Source organism: Rattus norvegicus, chromosome 2 (assembly GCF_021556685.1).
Source record: "Rattus norvegicus strain SHRSP/BbbUtx chromosome 2, alternate assembly SHRSP_T2T, whole genome shotgun sequence".
Taxonomy (NCBI): Eukaryota; Metazoa; Chordata; class Mammalia; order Rodentia; family Muridae; genus Rattus; species Rattus norvegicus.
In genome coordinates, this window is record NC_141535.1 from 1,215,584 (window position 1) to 1,235,000 (window position 19,417).

A 19,417-nucleotide genomic window follows, 5' to 3' on the forward strand; every position below is an offset into this window, starting at 1 on the left:
TGTACTGTGACAGCCAATTCTGTGAAAAACTGACTCATGAAAGGCCAATGAAAGAAGAACACAGACTGGAAACAATTTCAACAAAGTCTATTCAGTCCCAAATCAAAGTACACCTGCCTGTTAAGATAAAGGACAGAGCAAGCACTGAAGATCTAGGTAAATATATTTAAAATGCATTTTATAACATCCCTCAACAAACACCGAGAAGTCAACAAAATGATCTAAGTAATAAAAAGAAAAAACAAAACAAAGAAACAAAAAAACCCAAAAACCCCAAACCACTCTTTCTCGTCAACAAGGTGGTCAAGTAGCAGATGCCAACATGCAGATCTTCATGAAGACCCTAATGGGCAAGACCATTACTCTTAAGATTGAGTCCAGTGACACCATCAATAATGATCCGAGACAAGGAAGGCATCCCACCTACCAGCAGAGCTGATATTCGCTGGCAAACATTTGGAGGAGAGCCACACCCTGTCCAACTACAACATCCAGAAAGAGTCCACCTTGCACCTGGTGCTGCGTCTGCACAGTGGCATCATTCAGTCATCCCTTTGTCACCTTGTCCAGAATTACAATTGTGACAAGATGATCTGCCACAAGTGCTACTCATGCCTGCACACAGTGTAGTCTACAGGTACAAGAAGTTCGACCAGTCCAACAAACTGATCCCCAAAGAAGAAGGTCAAATAAGGCTGGGGCCATACCTGGCCTGTGACCCTGTGACCAAATAAAATCCATTGATTGGGGCAAAAAAAAAAAAAAGAGGGAGAGAGGGAGAGAGAGAATATGACAAAGAAAAGTATCAAGCTCGGCACAGGACTTAAACCCTAGCATTGAGAGACAGAGGGCAGGCACATCTGTGTAAGTCTGAAGGCAGCCTGGTCTACAAAGTGAGTTCCAGGACAGCCAGGGCTATACAGAAAACCCTGACTCAAAAACAAAACAAAATTCTGACAATTAGCTTTCCTGTGTAAATCCATTATGACTCTTTAGCATATCCAACAAAAATTCATGTATTGGTGGCAAGAAAGTACACTGTTAACTATGAATACTCTATGCTGGTACAGAACACCAGACAAACCCACATTTGGAAAACAGCTGTGTAAGAAATATAGTAAGATACACATTTAAACAACTAACATAATAATCCAATAGGATTTTGTACTAAAAACTGAGATCTTACGAGTAAACTGTAGTGGTTTGGCTTGATGCTGCTTGTATATTGTTGTTCATATTGGTTCCTCAAGAGGGGTTGCCCCAACCCCACCAGCAGAGCATCATGTACTTAGGTGATGCTATGTGAACTTTCTCTCCACTTTAATAGGTCAATAAAAGGTTAGAGCCTATGATTGGGTAGTGGATAGGAAAGGTGGGACTGGAGTCTCAGGAGGCAGTGGCAAGTAGAAGGAGAAAACGAATGAAGGAAGAAGAGAGAAGGAAGCCACTATGCACCAGAATCATGTGGCTGGGAGAAACCAGAAGTAATAAGGTGTCTTAGAATTGGGAAATAAGTTAGCATTATATTAGATATGCCCAATCTAGGCACATAACTTATAATTAAAATATTTGGATTGTGTATCTTTTACATGGGCTGTTAGGGTTGGAAATTTTAGTAACAAATTGACAAACCCATTCCTGGCTTAGAACCAAAGTAACCCGATATGGAAATCCACCCCCATCCACTGAATATTAACAACTAGGGCTTCACTCTAAACCTGCTTCAGGGTGGAAATTAAGCATGAGTCTAAAGGGTGTACAGAGAGCTAACTGAGATGCTCCCTGCCCAAGCCCCAAGCACACCTAGGCAACCAGAGGTACCACAGCAGCCCTGAGCTGGGACAGAAGGTCGCGCCAATGCCACAACATAGTTGGGGTTTCCTGAGTCTGAGAACTTTTCCCAATCTGTTGGTTGCCATTTTGTCCTTACAACTGTGTTTTTTGCCTTATAGAAGCTTTGCAGATTTACGAGATCCCATTTGTTGATTCTTGATCTTAGAGCATAAGTCATTGGTGTTTTCTTCAGGAAATTTTCTCCAGTGCCTATGTGTTCGAGGTTTTTCCCCACTTCTTCTTCTATAAATTTGAGTGTATCTGGTTTGATGTGGAGGTCCTTGATCCACTTGGACTTAAGCTTTGTACAAGGTGATAAGAATGGATAGATCTGCATTCTTCTACATGCTTACCTCCATTTGAAACAGCACCATTTTCTGAAAATGCTATCTTTTTTCTTTGGTTCCTTTGTCAAAAATTAAGTGACCATAGGTGTGTGGGTTCATTTCTGTGTCTTCAATTCTATTCTACTGGTCTATCTGTCTGTCTCTATACCAATACCATACAATTTTTATCACTATTGCTCTGTAATACTGCTTGAGTTCAGGGATAATGATTTCCCCGGAAGTCTTTTTATTGTTGAGGATAGTTTTAGCTACCCTGGGCTTTTTTGTTATTCCGGATGAATTTGCAAGTTGTTCTGTCTAACTCTATGAAGAATTGGCTTGGAATTTTGATGGGAATTGCATTGAATCTGAAGCAGTCATTAAAAGTCTCCCAACGAACAAGAGCCCAGGTCCAGATTGGTTCAGTGCAGAATTCTATCAGACCTTCATAGAAGACCTCATAACAATAGTATCCAAACTATTCCATGAAATTGAAAAAGGTGGAGCACTCCCGAATTCCTTCTATGAAGCCACAATTACTCTTATTCCTAAACCATACAAAGACCCAACAAGGAAAGAGAACTTCAGACCAATTTCCCTTATGAATATCAACAGAAAATACTCAATAAAATTCTTCCAAACCGAATACAGGAGCATATCAAAACAATCACCCATCATCATCAAGTAGGCTTCATCCCAGGGATGCAGGGATGGTTTAACACACAAAAAACCATCAACGTAATCTACTATATAAACAAACTGAAAGATGAAAACCACATGATCATTTCATTAGAGGCTGAGAAAGACTTTGACAAAATACAACACCCCTTCGTGATAAAGTTCTTGGAAAGAACAGGAATTCAAGGCCCATACCTAAAGATAGTAAAAGCCATATACATCAAACCAGTAGCTAGTATTAAACTAAACGGAGAGCAACTTGAAGCAATCCCACTAAAATCAGGGACTAGATAAGGCTGCCCACTCTCTCCCTACTTATTCAATATAGTTCTTGAGAGTTCAATATAGTTCCAGAGCAATCAGACAACAAAAGGAGATGAAAGGGATACAGATTGGAAAGGAAGAAGTCAAAATATCATGATTTGCAGACCATATGATTGTATACTTAAGTGATCCCAAAAGTTCCACCAGAGAACTGCAAAAGCCACTTAGGCCTGGTCTACAAATTGAGTTGCACAAGGTGAAAGAAACGTTTTCCCTTGAATCAGCACAATTTCTGTGTCCACCTCCTCCACAAAATATGACCAGAGTCTCTAGAAGTGTAGGGACAGACACCACAAGCATGTAGGATGCTGTTAAGAGGTCCAAGTCGCCCCCACCCTAATTTCCCTTTGTCTCTCTACTAACCCTCCGAGTTCCCAATGAAAATGGCCAGAGAGTCTCCTGGGATGCTCTCCAGATGCTTTTGCTGCAGGTGTCCTCACGGTCAATTTTCAAAATGACTGCTTTTTCCAAGGTTTTTCCCAAGGTACACTACTGGAGACAGCTGTTATCACTAATACATGGCTAGGATTTTAACATCCTAGTGTTTTCATTCCAGCCCTAAGAAGGTCCCATCCCTCATCTTCAATTCAGAGTTGGTTCAGTTCCAGAAAATCTTAGACCCTCACCCCTAGGCCCAGAGCAGCCAGGTCTCCCTATTCCTACCCCGACGCCACACCTCAGGCCAGCCAGGTAGAGACAAAGTCGCTCATGCACAGAGTGACCCCCAGGCACCAGGTTGGGGTGCCCAGGTGCCCCAGCCCTCACTCACCTTACATGTCTGGACCTGGATGGTGAAGGAGAAAACTAGGTAAAGGAGGAGAGCAGTGAGCCTAGCCACCATGGCTGGGAGCAAGTGCAGGGCCCCAGAGGAGGACAGCTATTCCAGGAGGGCCTGAGAGGTGGGTGGGGAGGAGGGGCCGGAGAGGGGGAGCCTATCACAGCTGTAGGACCCCACCAACAGCTAGAACCATTTGAGCAACTTGGCAGCAGTCTGGGGGTGGGACATGGGGGAGAGGGCGAAGGCGGGGCTAACACACACCCTTGGGTCGCCTGATCCGGATTGGGTGGTGTGTCTACTTGTTGCCCACAGAACCCTCCCCATCCTGCATCGCTATGGGAATGTCAGAAGCGGCCTGCGAGTATCAGAAGCCAGGGGGTGAGAAACAGCAGTGGAGATGGTGCTCAGAAATGGCCACCTGTGAGACCACCACACCCTGGCCCAGAGCTTGCGACCTTGGGCCGCACCTTCCTCCTCTACTTCAATTCTCCCAGCTGCAAGGACCCCAGCACCTCAGTAGCGCTTGCTACTCCAGGTTGAAAGCTGCAACAAAATCCCTGCCCCAGACTAAAAGAACTGGTCTGTTTGTGTAGCTGCCTGGAACCAGGTAGAAGCTGAGGATCAGGGCAGGCAACAGGGAGGGTGAGCTCAGTCCAGAGTAAAAGCTGTAGGGAACAGTTCCAGAGGCTTGAGTTAGGGATGGCCTTAGTGAAGGGAAAGTTCACAGCTGCTCAATCTACTGAGACTAACAAGTGCACTGCAGTCTTTCCCCATGAATCTCTCTCGCTGCAAATGGAGTCCTACTCCCTGGCGGTGAGAATGTAGATACTCTCTGCTGTGACAACCAAAAACCTACTGCAGCCTGGAATTGAAAGCTCCCAATATGAGCAGGGCTGCAGCCAGCTCTCAGGACAAAGAAACACTGCTCAGGGTGGCAGCATGGAACCTGTCTATACCATCATGCTGCATAAGCTGCCCTGAGGCCACTTCAGAGCACCTCTCCTATTCCTATTTCTATGGGGTGGATACAACACATATACATATGCACAGGCAGGCAGGTAGGCAGGCATGCACAGACACACACACACACACACACACACACACACACACACACACACACACACCCTAATGAAAACAATACTAAAAAGAAGAGAAATTTTCTGAGCCTTTAACAAAATCCTAATTCCCTGACTCAGGAAACCAAATCCTATATGCTTAAAGGGGAAGTTAAAACTTACTGAGAAGGGTGCTCTCTATTCAGAAAATAAGGTTCAAACAGCATCTGTCTTCAAACTACACAACAGAGCTGCGGGGGAACTCAAGTCCATCCACGACCAGAAGCTGCGCATTTCGTACCTTGAGCTGGTACTAGAAGGTCTCAGCCCCATGTCAACAGCTGCCCAGAGTAAGCCCACAGCTGCTGGATAAACCTCTGGGACACCAGTGTTTCCTCTGAACATAAATAATAACAATTACATGTTTCTATGCTTCACACAGCTCACCAAACATTCTTTCTTAAGGGCTAGGCTTTCCCACACATGAACTTGTACACATGAACACACATAAATATTTTTTTAAATAAAATTTAAAAGTATTTTTCTCCTCTAAGACTTAAAAGCTTCCAGTTGGACAATCTCCCCCTGAATGTCTTTTTCATAAGCATTCTAGCATTTAGATGTCAGCATTGACTACATTTGGCAGCTGATTAAATACCACAGATCATGTCCCTCCTGGGTTATGCTGTTACCCTCAGTTCCCAGTGACTGGTTCCATTTCATGCCTTTCTGAGCTCTTAAACAGCCACACACAACCTTTGACACTGTGACACATTGTCATCTACAAAGTTCACGATTCAAGAACCATGACCGATTGCAAAAGAAAACTCTCTGAAGGTTTTAGATCAGTTTACAGTTTTGTGCTGGGCCATAGCCCGCTCCTCAGGTTTCAGACAACTGTACATACACCCACTTTCCAATAACTGTGTGCTCTTCCTGGGCCAGGAAAACACAACCCCCAACAAAAGGCCACTCAAAAACACATCTGTAACACAAAATCCCTTTGAGGAAACTTTTGATTCGTGCCTTTAAATCTCTTTAGATAGAAAGAACTCACACTGAATATTTTAGGAGATTGTTAGAAGAATTTGAAAGTTCTAGAACGTTTAAAAGAAATCCATGCCTTTGGCTTTAACAAAAACAAATGCTCATCAAACTTCATCAAGCAGAAAAGGAGCCAGGAGGCAAAAGCTTTTTAATGAGACTTTCTGTTTTAAGTTTCTCTGTTTTCCAGCCCAGCTGTTCACTTCCCCCCCCCCCCATCCTCCAGTTTGCTATGTTTTAAATCCTCTAAAGATTAGTAATGATGGTCTTAATTGTCTTCTGAGGAACAGACTAATGCAGGCACTCAAAACATAACATATACTAATAACAAATCCTGGCAATACGTTTATAAATGAAAATCAGAGACCTGAGGGTGAAATAAGTTGCCTTAGCATGGCCAAGATTCAAACTTGACAACAACTGTCCTACCCTAACTATTACACTATACTCTGTTAAACACAAAGTGTTTTCTTCCCTCCTGAACTATTTCTCTAAACAACTACTGAACCTGCAGAAAATGTCCCAGTAGAACCAGATTTCTCCCCCAGTAAACACACACTTATAGCGCAGAACGGTGTGTTACAGCATAAGTTCATTCCTAGCCATTTGGGTGCTGTCCTAACTGCAAGAGTGGCTCGCCATGGCCGAGGTGGGCACTCTGTGAGGCGTGTCTGATCTCTCTCAGACCACTACTTCCACCTAATGGTCTTTTATAAAAGAGTAACAGGGGAGATGTAGTCCCATATTGGATTTGGGCCTGACCGCTTTGTAACTGCATGGCCACAGTTAAGAAGTCATGGGATTGTTGGACAGAGGCCTCTCCCATGTATTTATGGCACAGGAAGAAAAGACCAAGTAGTAAACACCCAGTGTCTCCACTGCATGACCTCTGCTGAGCCCGGCTGATGCATGTGGAACGGACACACCTGGACCACACCTGGGTGGTGGTCAATTTACTTCTGCCTTTTACTTCCTCAGCATTTATCCTTGAGATTTAGGCTGGTCTTCTGGGATTTCTCCCTAATTAATTCAGGTCTCCTGGTAGGTCTTTTGTTACTGAAGTCATGAGCCAGGTAGTCAGGAGACAGGGTTTCCCACTGTGCTTCCCAGTTATTTTCTACCTGGAGACTTGGGTATATAAGTGGTGAATAAAGCTACAGGAGTCTCTCACTCTTCTTCCTCACTCTCACTCTTCTTCCTCACACTCACTCTTCTTGCTCACTCTCACTCTTCCTTCCGCTCTTCCTCTCTCTCTCTCTCTCTCTCTCTCTCTCTCTCTCTCTCTCTCCCTCTCCGTCTCCCTCTCTTCCTCTTCTGGCTTGGCACGATAAACTGTGTGTGTGTATGTGTGTTTCTTTCATCCCGTAGGCTTTAGCCCGATTCTCGGTACTGTGTTGGTGCTGGCGCCGACATTGCACAAAATACCAAAACCCAAATTATCCCAGACTATGTAATTTCCTCAAAAGTCAACAATCAAGAATAACAGAGAATGGCTAAAAAGAGGTACTAAGATTCACTGAATCATATAACAAGATCTTTGTTCACTGGGGAAAGTATTCATCATTCTAGTCTAGGTTTCTACTGCAATGATGAAGAGAGTTGAGGTTTTCTTCAGTTCTCTATCTCTATCTCATTCTGTGCACTGTCCACTAGCCACTACCTGTACCCAAGTGTATTCATGATACTCTGCTGTACTGGCTGGACAGTACCTGATGCAGACCTGAGAAGAGATTGCCTCAATCACACAGGCCTGAAGGCAAGTCTGGGGGAGGGGCGTCTTCTTGGTTAATGATTGGTGGGAGGAAGAGCAGTTCACTATGGGTGATACCATCCTAGGGTACCATCTCTGGTTGTAAGAAATCAGGCTGAGTAAGACAGAGGAACCAAGCCAATAATAATGTTCCTCCATGGCTTCTGCTCCAGTTCCTACCTCCTTCTAGGTTCCTGTCTTGCTTTAGTTCCTGCCTTGGCTCCCCTAATGCACTGTGTGACCCAGGACAGTAAACCAAATAAACCCTCTCCTCTCCAGTCAGGTCAGTGTTCGTCCCTTCTGAGATTTGTTGTATTCAATTGCTAAGGTTTCTTTTCATTTTTTGAGACACAGTCTCATGTAGCTGATGATAACCTTGAGCTTCTATTCCTCCTGCCTCCACCTCCCAAACACTGGGATACCAGGAGTGATAATAAACCTTGTTTGTGTGGCACCAAGGTCAAAACTCTGGGCTTTGTGTCTGCAAGGCAATGTTCTATCAGCAGAGCTTCAACTCTTGCCCTCAGTTGGTGCTTATAGAAATTAGGGTTGCAAATAAAACACACCACAGAAGACAAAACTCCAGGCGAAAAAATGACTTAGCGGGGAAAGCCACTTACCTAGAGAGCTTAGAGCTATACCCAGAATCCATGGGGTAGGGGGAGAGCACAAACTCTGACCAACTGGATTCCGACCCAGACACCTCCCCACAAGCTGCCTCCAACCCCCAACTCCCACACAGTAATGTAATTTTAAAAACTGAACCCAATCAGTAAGAAGAGACCCTGGAGCCCCAGCCCATCCCACAGCAGGGTATTGCAGCTGGGAAACATCTTGAGTTTGGAAGTGGACAGCTTCAAAGCTTCAAAGAGTAAGGAAATACAAATCATGCAAGAGTGGATCTAAATAAATGCCTTCTAATGAGACATAAATCAATATCCTGGCATTTGCCACAGTGCCTGGTGGGAATCTAAACAGTTAATTTACCCTCCACACTGAGGTCGTTTATGAATGCTCACAGATAGAATTTGTCTCCTAGAGAGAAAAACTGTATCACAAAACAGAACAGACATGCTGGCCTGCCTGTGACTAATCCCTTTCCAGGAACTACTCTCTTCCCTTCCTGAATATGCATATGTTTCAGAAGAGGCCTGCAAACATGAATAATGTATGACCTCTGTTGGAGGAAGAGATTCCAGGACTAGGAAAATGTTCTTCTACTTGGAGGGGTACAGCAAAGCATCCAGAGGGAGCTAGGACCATGATCCTGAGCTACTTTCGTTTACAAATGTTGTCCTCAATGCAGGGCATGTGTGATGCAGTTTCAACCCGTAAGACAACGATACTGACAGATTCTGGAGGAAAGAAGCGTAGGAGACAGTGTTAAGTATGGAAACACTGAATGGGAGGCAAAGCCCACGCTGAAAGGGGAGGTAGCAGAGTTGTCACTCAGAGTAGTGGTAGGATAATTCTGACTTGCATTTTATGTTATTCCATTATCTGTAGTTTGTCTCATTTTATTAAGTGTGAGGCACACCAAATCTGTCAATCACTCTGGACATGTCTCACGCTGCTCCTTTCTGGCACACGCCCGTGTCTTAAAAATTGTAGTATTTCAAGCACTCAGCCCTCCTTCCAAGGGGCTCTAGGTACAACCTGGGGAGAGAGAGTGTTTAAGCTAGAGGGTAAGAGGTTAGAGGAGAAAGGATAGAGGCCAACTGCTAAGTCTGTTCTAGAGTCTAGACTACACAGACTAGGGTGAGATGGAGACCAAGACCCGGTATGGATCACAGGACAGGAGGGGACACTTGTATGTAGAACCCTTGGAAATAAGGCTGAGTGCTTGAAATACTATGATTTTTAAAGGCAAAGTCCCTGGACACCAACAGAATCTGGGAAGGACCAAGAATCACAGAGTATTAGAATGAGAATTGGTACCTGCATAGCCATAAGAAGTTGCTGTGTGTGTGCATGTGTATGCCCGTGTGTCTGTGCCTGTACGTGTGTGTGTGTGCAAAAAGCATGTGAGGAGAAAGTCGTGTTTCCCTACTGGAGCCATAAAGGCCTTCATACACGTGCTCACACACACATGCACGCACATGGACACACGCGCGCTTGCACACACACACACACATACACACACACACACACACACACACACACACAAACACTGTCATCCATTCACTCCGGTTCTTCACTGTCTCCTTTGATGCTTTCCAGAAATATCAAAATTGCAGGAGAGGGGCAGAGTGAGCTGTAACCGAGTGACTGATAAAAATAACCAAAATACACACAACCAGGTAACATGAAATCCAAATAAGAAACACCCTATATACTCTGCATAAGAGATTACCCCTGTATCCATACGTCAGAGCTGTATTGACTATGGCTCGGCCATTTGACTCTGACATAAGCACCTTTCATAATTTTGGTAAGACTATTGGTAAAACTGGGAAGATAGTTATACTTACCGCCTATAAGTTGAGAGAGTTTTAATTAAGATAATATCTGCAAGGGTTTTATCACAATGCTCTGCAGATAAAGAGATTGGCAAATTTTTGATATGTCACTCTATCTGCCCATGATCTAGTTTGACTGAGAAGCAACTATGGGAAGCCACAAAGTAACTACAGTGAGCTAAGCTAGTATTGCAAAATACAAAGACAAAAAAGCCCACCTGAAGTCTATAGTCTCTTAGGAGCACCAACTGGACAGATACCTGCGGAATAGCCTATTGCAGCACTAGCAGAATAACCCACTGGGGAGACTAAGAAATGGATTTGTCTCTGGCAACGCTGTGGGTAAACCAGTCAGCATGATTTCTGGTGATGGTGCCAGGAGAAACCTGAGACGAATAAAAGCCTCATCTACCTCCGCCCCATTATACTACTTATAATTTAATCCTTAACGATACCTGTTTGAAAGACTGAATCATGATGCCTCCTCTCCAGAAAAGCATCCACTGAGGCAGTTAGTTATGACTGGATATTTTTATGTAGCCCCAAGAACAATGTTTTTCACAGCAAGCCCCAGTAGTTCTGCAAAAACATATAATCACTGCTGTTTCTGGTTTCTATGCCTGACAGATAGTGCAGGAAAAAGAAAGAATCTTTAAATCTTGGACAGCCTGAAGCTCCAGAGGTCCAGCTTAGCTCTTGGATTTCAACCAGCGCCTTTCTTAGAAGCCACTAAATGTTATTATCAAATGGATTCTGGGCACTAGAGATAGTGTCCCTCCTAAATGTCCTTCCAGTGCATACCACAGTCACACACTCCACATTACTCACTGGTAGAGATTCTTCACCGACTGCTCACTGTTAGTCAGGCTGAAATACAGGGCTTTTCTCTTCACATCATCTGCTTCCCCTTGGCAGAATCCCACCTTAACAGGAAGCTGCGGCTGGACAATGTAGGATTCTTTGGGGTGAGTTCCAAAAACTGAAGACCATTGGGAGGATAGAGAAAGAGGGCATAGGAATCACATTCATCGGATGCCAGAATGGCCTGGAAAGTGTTCACCTGTGGACAAAAAGGAATTGCAGACACCCTTAAACAAAGAAATAAACAAAAGAAGAAAATCAGAACACAGGTAAGGTGTTCCAACAAGGGGGCAGAGGCCAGATCCTTTTTAGGATTTCCCCATGTTGGTTTTGAACATAATTGCCTTTAGAATCCCCTCTTCAAATTACAAATATAATTTTGTAAACCATGTGTTTTTCTTAATCTTTTCTACCAATTTAGATCAATAGTTAAATAATGCATAAATGAAACACTGGTTTAAAATCTTTAGGATTGCAGGGAAGAGGATGAAGAAGAACTAACTAACACTAAAGATATTTGAAAAAGCCATATAAAGGGCCAGAGAGACGGACAGTTAAGTGCACAGGCTGCTCTTCCAGAGGTCCTGGGTTTAATTCCCAGCACCTACTCACCCATGGTAACTCACCCCTGCTTGTAACTTCAGTTCCAGGATTTCTGACAGCCTCACACAGACATACAAGTAGGTAAAATGTCCATGAACATTAAAATACAAAAGCCATATGAAAAGCTACTTGCCAACTTACAACGAAAGTTACAAGGTGGGTAATTCTCCTTCCATTGGCTACAAGTTCTCAGAAAGTCCAGAGCTAGATGTAGGACACCTTGCTCTCAAGTTGTTGGTTGATACCAGAGTTGTCAATTCTCATTGCTCAGGGCTACCCATCAGAATGTGATGGTAAGATCCTATAGCTGATGACACCACACATGTAGGTCAAAGAACTTGAAGACATCACACAGACCTGCCTGGACAGTACTTAGCAGGAAGCTTCCACCCCTGATAGCCACCCTTTATGATGCTAGAAGATGCTATGCAGACTATTCTCACTCCACTGTGACTACTCAGGGCTACATAACAAAAGCCCTGGCAAGATGTACTCATGGGTGGGCCATAAATGGCAGGAATGTAATGAGGATCACCAATCATTTTCTGGGTGGATTCAAGGTCTGCACTACAAGAGGAAACTTTTACCTGGCATTGTAAATCTGGTCAGGAAACCATGGCAGAGAGGCTCATAAGCCCTGGGAGTGAACCATAACTACTATTTTCTTAAATGGATATATATTATCAAACTATACCAGTTACAAGCTCATAGATTAACACAGCTCTCGGTGGTCATTGGGGGAGCATCTTCATACAGTGGATGGTAGTTAATATACATTCATAACTAGTCCGAGTATTGAGAATGAACTCTCTGTGGAGAGCTCAGCCACAGAAGCTCCCACCATATCAAGTTCCCTCAAGGCTCAGGGACTATTGGAAAGAAAAGAGGTGGAAAGAGTTTAAGAGCCAAAGGTCAGAAGGAGTTGGATCCAAACAATGACATGTTCTCATGATATGGTCGTTGAACTCACAAACTCAGTGCAGTTGTTGTCCAGCAGGAGAACAAACACTCAACATTCCCGCATGGATGTGGTAGGGCACTGAAGCCCCTGCCTGCAGCTGAGAAGATTCTGTCACTTGAGAACTGCTAGGGGTGGGGTTTCTTTAGGGGTATGGTCCCTAGTGAGTGGACCATGCTGCAGTGGTGGCCCCTCACTCATGAGTAGGCTTCCCTGTATTCAAGGGATTATTCAAGTGGATATAATGAAATATACTATATCAATGTATGAAATTCTCAACAAATAACATTAAAACAGTGTATTTAAAAATGGTAAGGTTGTAAGCTTCTCCAGTCCAAACTCTTTTGAGAGTTCTGGACAAGGAACAAAATTGACTTGCTCATTCCTATACCCTCAGTTTTTATTTTGTGTCTGAATGGCTTTCACATCCATATATCATATTAGCATCCATGCATGCACCCACCCATGCATCCATCCAATCTATGCATCCATCCATCCATGCGTCCAGCAAGCCATGCATCCAGCAAGCCATGCATCCATCTATGCATCCATCTATGCATCCATGCATCCAACATCCATGCATCCATCCATGTATGCATCCATCTATCCATCCATCTATGCATCCATCCAGCATGCATCCAGCAAGCCATGCATCCATCCATCTATGCATGCATCCATCCATCCATCTAAGCAACCATCCAGCATGCATCTATCCATCCACCTATGAATCCATCCAGCATGCATCCAGTCAGCCAGCCATGCATCCATCCATCCATCCATGAATCCAACATCCGTGCATCCAGCAAGACATGCATCCATCCATCTATGCATCCACCCATTGCCTACTGCAGGCAATACTCAGTCAGGAAGCAGCTGATCAAAAGGCATCCTTACTTATTTCACAGCCAAACTCCCTTTCCCTTTCAATCTCTTTACAACGAGAATTATCTTGTCACATTGCAGATGAAGAAAGAGACCCAGGGACTTGCTTACGTTCAGGCAATGATTAATGGTGGAAGCCAGCCAGACCCAACAGCTCATCCCCTGCAATAGACAGTCATCTGAACTCTACCAAACAAGCCATACCTGGACACCTGCTCTGACCCAATCTCCCTTCCCAGGCTCAGCTCCACTAAGCCCTCTACACAGTGTTTAAGGGTCCCCACTCCTACTAAGTGCTTTAATGCTGTGTCCATATTTCCCTGCACCAAGAAAATCCTAACCAACAAGCACTGCCTCCTGGGGATCGAGGACTATGATTCCCTGTGGAACCCCTTCCATCCTTCGGCATCCACTATGTTGGATTTCCAGTAATGTATTTGGCTCCTGTTGGTTGTCTGATTTGGCTTTAGCCTCCACTCACTAATTCATCTGAATATTAATTCATCGGGGTTGGGTACCTGCTAAACCACATTATGTTTGATGCTGCAGTCAGGACAGAGCCAAAAAACTAGGCCCCAAGAGCCTGAATTATAGGAGAGAGAAACAGCCTGGACTGGAATTTTAGGAGAGTGACTGGGGACAGACATGGTGGCAGAGGCCACAGAAAAAGGAGAGTGTCCAAGACATCAGAGTTGGGTAGGGTAGCATCACAGTGGCAGCCAATGAATGAAGAGAAACACTGTGGGAGCCAAAGCAGACCTAGATGAGAGTTGGAGTCTGAATTAACACCAGGGTGACTGTGCAATTACTCCCTGATATTTCATTTACTGAGTTTCAAAGGGACCTTTTCTGCCACTACCACCTTCTTTCACCAAAGAATTAGTTAAGGGATGCTCCACTGTCTTAGACTCTGTAGTTGGCTTTTCTCACTAGAACATATATGCTTTACAATTTAATAGGGAACTGGGGAGACATTTCTCTTACGAATACTCGCTTTATAAAGAAGGTGGATGACAAGAAGAAAAAGAAATCACTTATTGGTATCATTACCTCTTCATTTTGCTAAACAAGACAAACTGACACAACAAGAACCTCAAAACTGAATACAAGGAAGGAATGTGTCCTTGTGTTTTTTTCTGCCTTGTTCTAGAACATCTCAAATGTTACTTTTAACTTTCTGACAGTTAATGCTAAAGTACAGCTTTGAGGTTTGGGTAATAAGACAAAGAAATGCAGATATTAATATGGCTTCAAGAAAAAAAAAACTCTGTAGATCCTCTGTATTCTCTAAATGGAAGAGTCTGCTTACCTTCCTTGTTTTTCAAAACAAAGTTCATGAATTCAGTCCCCACATTCTACATTTGTTGCAGCTGTAGTCCTCAAGTGTGTCATCTTCGGGGCTTGACCCTCCTCAGAAAGGTCAAAACCTCTAAGTTTCCAACTCAGGTACACAAGGAACATGCATCATCCATCATCAGTCAGGGTAGGGCCAGAGGCTGCCAAAGCTTTATTTCAGTCACAACAAAGTTCAAGTAGGAGATAAAAAGCCGAACTAATAATCCCATCCTTAAATAACCAACTGTGGAGGCTCCTGGTATGGTGGCCACAATCAACTTCACAAGATACAAGAGAACCAAGGTACTAAATTTGAGAAATTCCATATGATAAGGGCTGTCTACATGTGGAGATCAGAAGGCAGTGGGGAGGAGGTCTGGGAAGAAGTGAGGAGGCTGTGATGGGAGAGCCTGACTTTTAACCTGGAGATCTGCACATGTAGTGCCTTACTTGCTCTATGTCTTTTCTGTGTCACCTTTTGGTGAAGCACTCACTTCAGATGGCGAGTTTTTAATTTCCTCATCCCCACTAAAAGAGGCAAATAACAGAGGAGAAAACAACAAAAACTTCCTTTTAATATAGTTTATGATCCCAAAGTACATTAAGGAAGAGTTGAGCTGCTTGAAATCTGCCACACATGAACCCCTTGTAAGGGCTACAGACTTCCACACAGAATCGCTAAGAGGCCACTTCATAGGCCCTGAAGAGCCCCTCCTTAGAGACCCCCTCTGTCTGACTCTTCCAAAGGGAAAGGCCCTCACATTCCCAGAGACAAGTTTTCCAAGAGTCCTCCACACCGTTTCTGAAGGTAAGCCCTCAGTTGCACTGCCAAAACCTGTACAAGAGTCATGGCCTCGCAACCTCCCCAAAGAGAAAGAGAGAGTTGCCAGCTAGGAGAGGAGCTCTCCACAGGTTGGGGAGCAGTACAAAGAGGATCAGGTCACAGTTGCCCAGCTGAAAGTTCTCCAGTTTCCTGTTCAGACAGAAAACCAAAAGGCTTCTCTAAGATATCATCCAACAAGGGTAAAACATCAACCAGCAGAATGACATCTTTAAACAAGGGATTTGTCTATTCAGCCTTACCAAAATGATAACAAAATAAGAAATGAGGTGATTCCTTCCTGGGGGACAAAGTTCAATGCTCAGTCTTCCTTAAGGACACATTCTCTGGAGGTGTAAGGCCACTGATTCTGGCCTCCAATGTTTGGTTGTATGTTACTTTTTCCCCATTCCCATGGGGACACTGATGTTTTTGGGGTATTCCAAATTCACCCCTGTACTGCAGAGTTAAGAGAATGCCTAATGCTTTCACGATGGCATAGTGTATCCTCCTTCATATGTAGTCTTCAAGGACACCTAAGCAGTTTTCTTCAACCCATTTTCATATATCTAGTTATTCTCTATCCTCTCTGTCTTCACTGACATGTGGTAAATTACACACGTATCGTTTCTGTGGACTCTAGCTCCCTAAATTAAAAGCTCCCGCTAAATCCAAAGTTCTTGCTCAACAACTGTCACCTCTGCACCAACTCAACACACACCATTCCATGTTAAAGCATCCAGGGACCAGCTGTGATGCATACTATTAGCTGTCAATCTGACTCTATCTACAACCACCCAGGAAACAGTCACCAGGCATGTCTCTGATAAAGTATCTTGATTAGATTAATTAAGGAGGGAAGACCCACTCTAAATATAGACACCACCATTCCCTGGGCTCAGGCTTGCACTGCATACAAAGAAGAAAGAAAGCTTAGAAACAACACCCATTTTTCTCTGCTTCCTGGCTACAGATACAATGTTTCCATCCTTTTCTGAAGCAACTTCCACGCTGCCATCCCTCTCCCAGGATGCAGCCCAGACTAGGGCAAGCTCTCCTACCACTCACACTCAGTTTCCATTCCTGTGGTCCTTCCAACCCAAATGAAATTCCTCATCAACAAAAACGTTCGACATACTATCTAACTGAGTTCTAGATAACACCCTCCTCCCCAGTGAGAACACAACAGCCTTCCCCTGACACCAAAAACACACAGAGCAACGACGACGACAACAACAACAACAACAACCCTAACAACACAAACAACAACAAAAAACGGTACCCATCCTTACTCAGATCTTCCGGCCATAACCTCTTTGCTCTATGAAGTGACAGTTTAAGAAATCTCATGTTAACTAAATGTACATTTGTTCATTTTAGTAATGCAGTTGCACCATGCCATTCTTGCATGCCAGGTAGAACACTCTGTCACACCCAATGTGAACATCCTGGAGGGAATGAAGAGAGCAGAAATATTTCACACTGTAAAGATATTATTCCTCTGATATCATTTCCAGTGACTAATATTAATATTACTATAACAGATGTAAGAAAACTATGTAGAGATCACAGAATCTTCCAGGCAAAGGAGATTGGTGTGTGCCAAAATCTACCTCAAAAATAAAATAAAATCTATCAAAGCAAGAGTTCAATCCCAGGGTCTTCAAAGTATTCAGAAGAGCCTTCCACAGGAGTAATTGAAAACACATCTTGTGCTCAAAACTTCATCGAATGGAACAAGTCCTGAAGCCCATTCAGCCTATGGCAATATCTGAAGAACAATATGGTTGTTTGGGAAAGTTAAAAAACAAGAAAGCTACAGAATTTTCCCTACCGAATTCCCCTACAAAAAGATAAGAAAAACAAAGGGGAAAAAACCAAAAACAGTAATTTGGAAAACCCTGCATTTAAAAAGTACTTATAAAGAGGGCCAGATTAGGCTCGAAAGGTAAATAAATCCCTTGCCTTGAAATCTGAGTTCAGTTCCAGGAACCCATGTAAAAGGAGAGAACTGGTAGTGGAAGGATCTTCTCCCAATCTCTGCAAGTGCACCCTGCTACGTGCACACATAAATCATACAAAACCACATACCATACATGTCCTACACACATACCATACACACACCCCACATATATATCATGCACACACAAGTGGCCTCAATGCAGTATTCACATACCATACAAACACACATACTCACACACAACATGCGCACACCATATGCATATAAACACACCATACAGACACACACAAGCACATACATCATGCATATACACACATCATACACACATACCATACACAGACAAACACGTCACACACACATATTTATACACATATACAATCACACACATCATGCATATACACACATCATACACATAAACCATACACAGACACACAAATCACATACAAACATGTACAAACACACACATAATGCACAAATGCAGACATACATACACATCATGAACATGCAGACACACAATTTCATATACAGCATAAACATAGATTATTTACATATACACACACCATACGTAGACATACATATTCACATGTAGCATGTAAACAAATACATACACATACATGCACACACAGAGAGAGAATAAAATGAAATAAAACAACCAAGTCCTTACATAAAGGAGTTCTACCACAAGATCGTTACATGGCAGGAACAACACATCGCCTTGGTTATTTCTCATGACAACCCTAAAAAGTCAGCACTACCATGTCAATCTACAGCTTAGAAAATGAAAACTGAGGGATTGTGTTTTCCAAGACCACTGCTTCAAGTGTTTTCTGCCTTGTTCCTGACTTCACAGGTAATTGGAATGTGTAATGAAAGAATTACTGTGCCTATAGGTGTTGCTCATTCATGAAGGACTTACTTAGCTAACCTTCATGAGGACTTGTGTTCAAGTCCCAGAACTGCAAAATTGAAGGAAGAGCTGGGAATATGGTTGTGTGAGGAGTTGCTATTCAAGCATAAGCACCTGAGTTTGATCCCTAGAATGAATACACACTGAACAAAAACAGTCATGGTGTCTGTCAGTCCCAGATCTGTAGTCCCAGAAGAAGGAAGGCAACTCTACAAGCCTTGTCACCCAGCAATCAATCCTGGCTTAGCTGCTGAGTACTGGGTCAGAGGGAGGTGTGCCTGGAAATGATTTGAAAGGGAGCTGGATAGAGTGCTCATCAGATTAAAGGCACTTACCTCAGAAGCCTGATGACCAGAGCTCAATTCCCAGACCCCATCAAGGGGGATTAGCAGAGAGCTGACTCTGAAGTTGTGCTGTGACTACCACAGTGTCAAACCATGCACACGAACGCAGAACAAATACATAATTTTTAAAAGGTGGATAGTGACTAAGGAATGACACTCAAAGTTCTTCTCTGGTCTGCACACACATGCATCTCCACACAAATGTGAGCCATGCATGAATGTCTGTGTGTGCCTGCACGTGCTCACACATGTGCAGGTACACACAGAGACAGAGGTATCGCATGCATGGACACCAAAAGGAAACTGTCAAAGACTGTTTCTAATGAAATGATGCTAATGAAATGAGAATCCTAAGTAGTAAACTCATCACTTTGGGGCTGTAACCTTCATGTCAAATAAACACTAAAACACTTGGGACCCACCGCAGCCTCAAGACCTCGGAGCCTCTGTGCAAATGCTTCTTGCTCTAATTTTTTTGTTTGTTTGTTTGTTTTTTCTGT

General features: G+C 43.5%; 1 pseudogene; it reads left to right on the forward strand.

Moving 5' to 3' along the window:
* The window catches only part of LOC148006609 (uncharacterized), a 2,902,548-nt pseudogene that overhangs the window by 1,166,308 nt on the left and 1,716,823 nt on the right, over positions 1 to 19,417 (forward strand).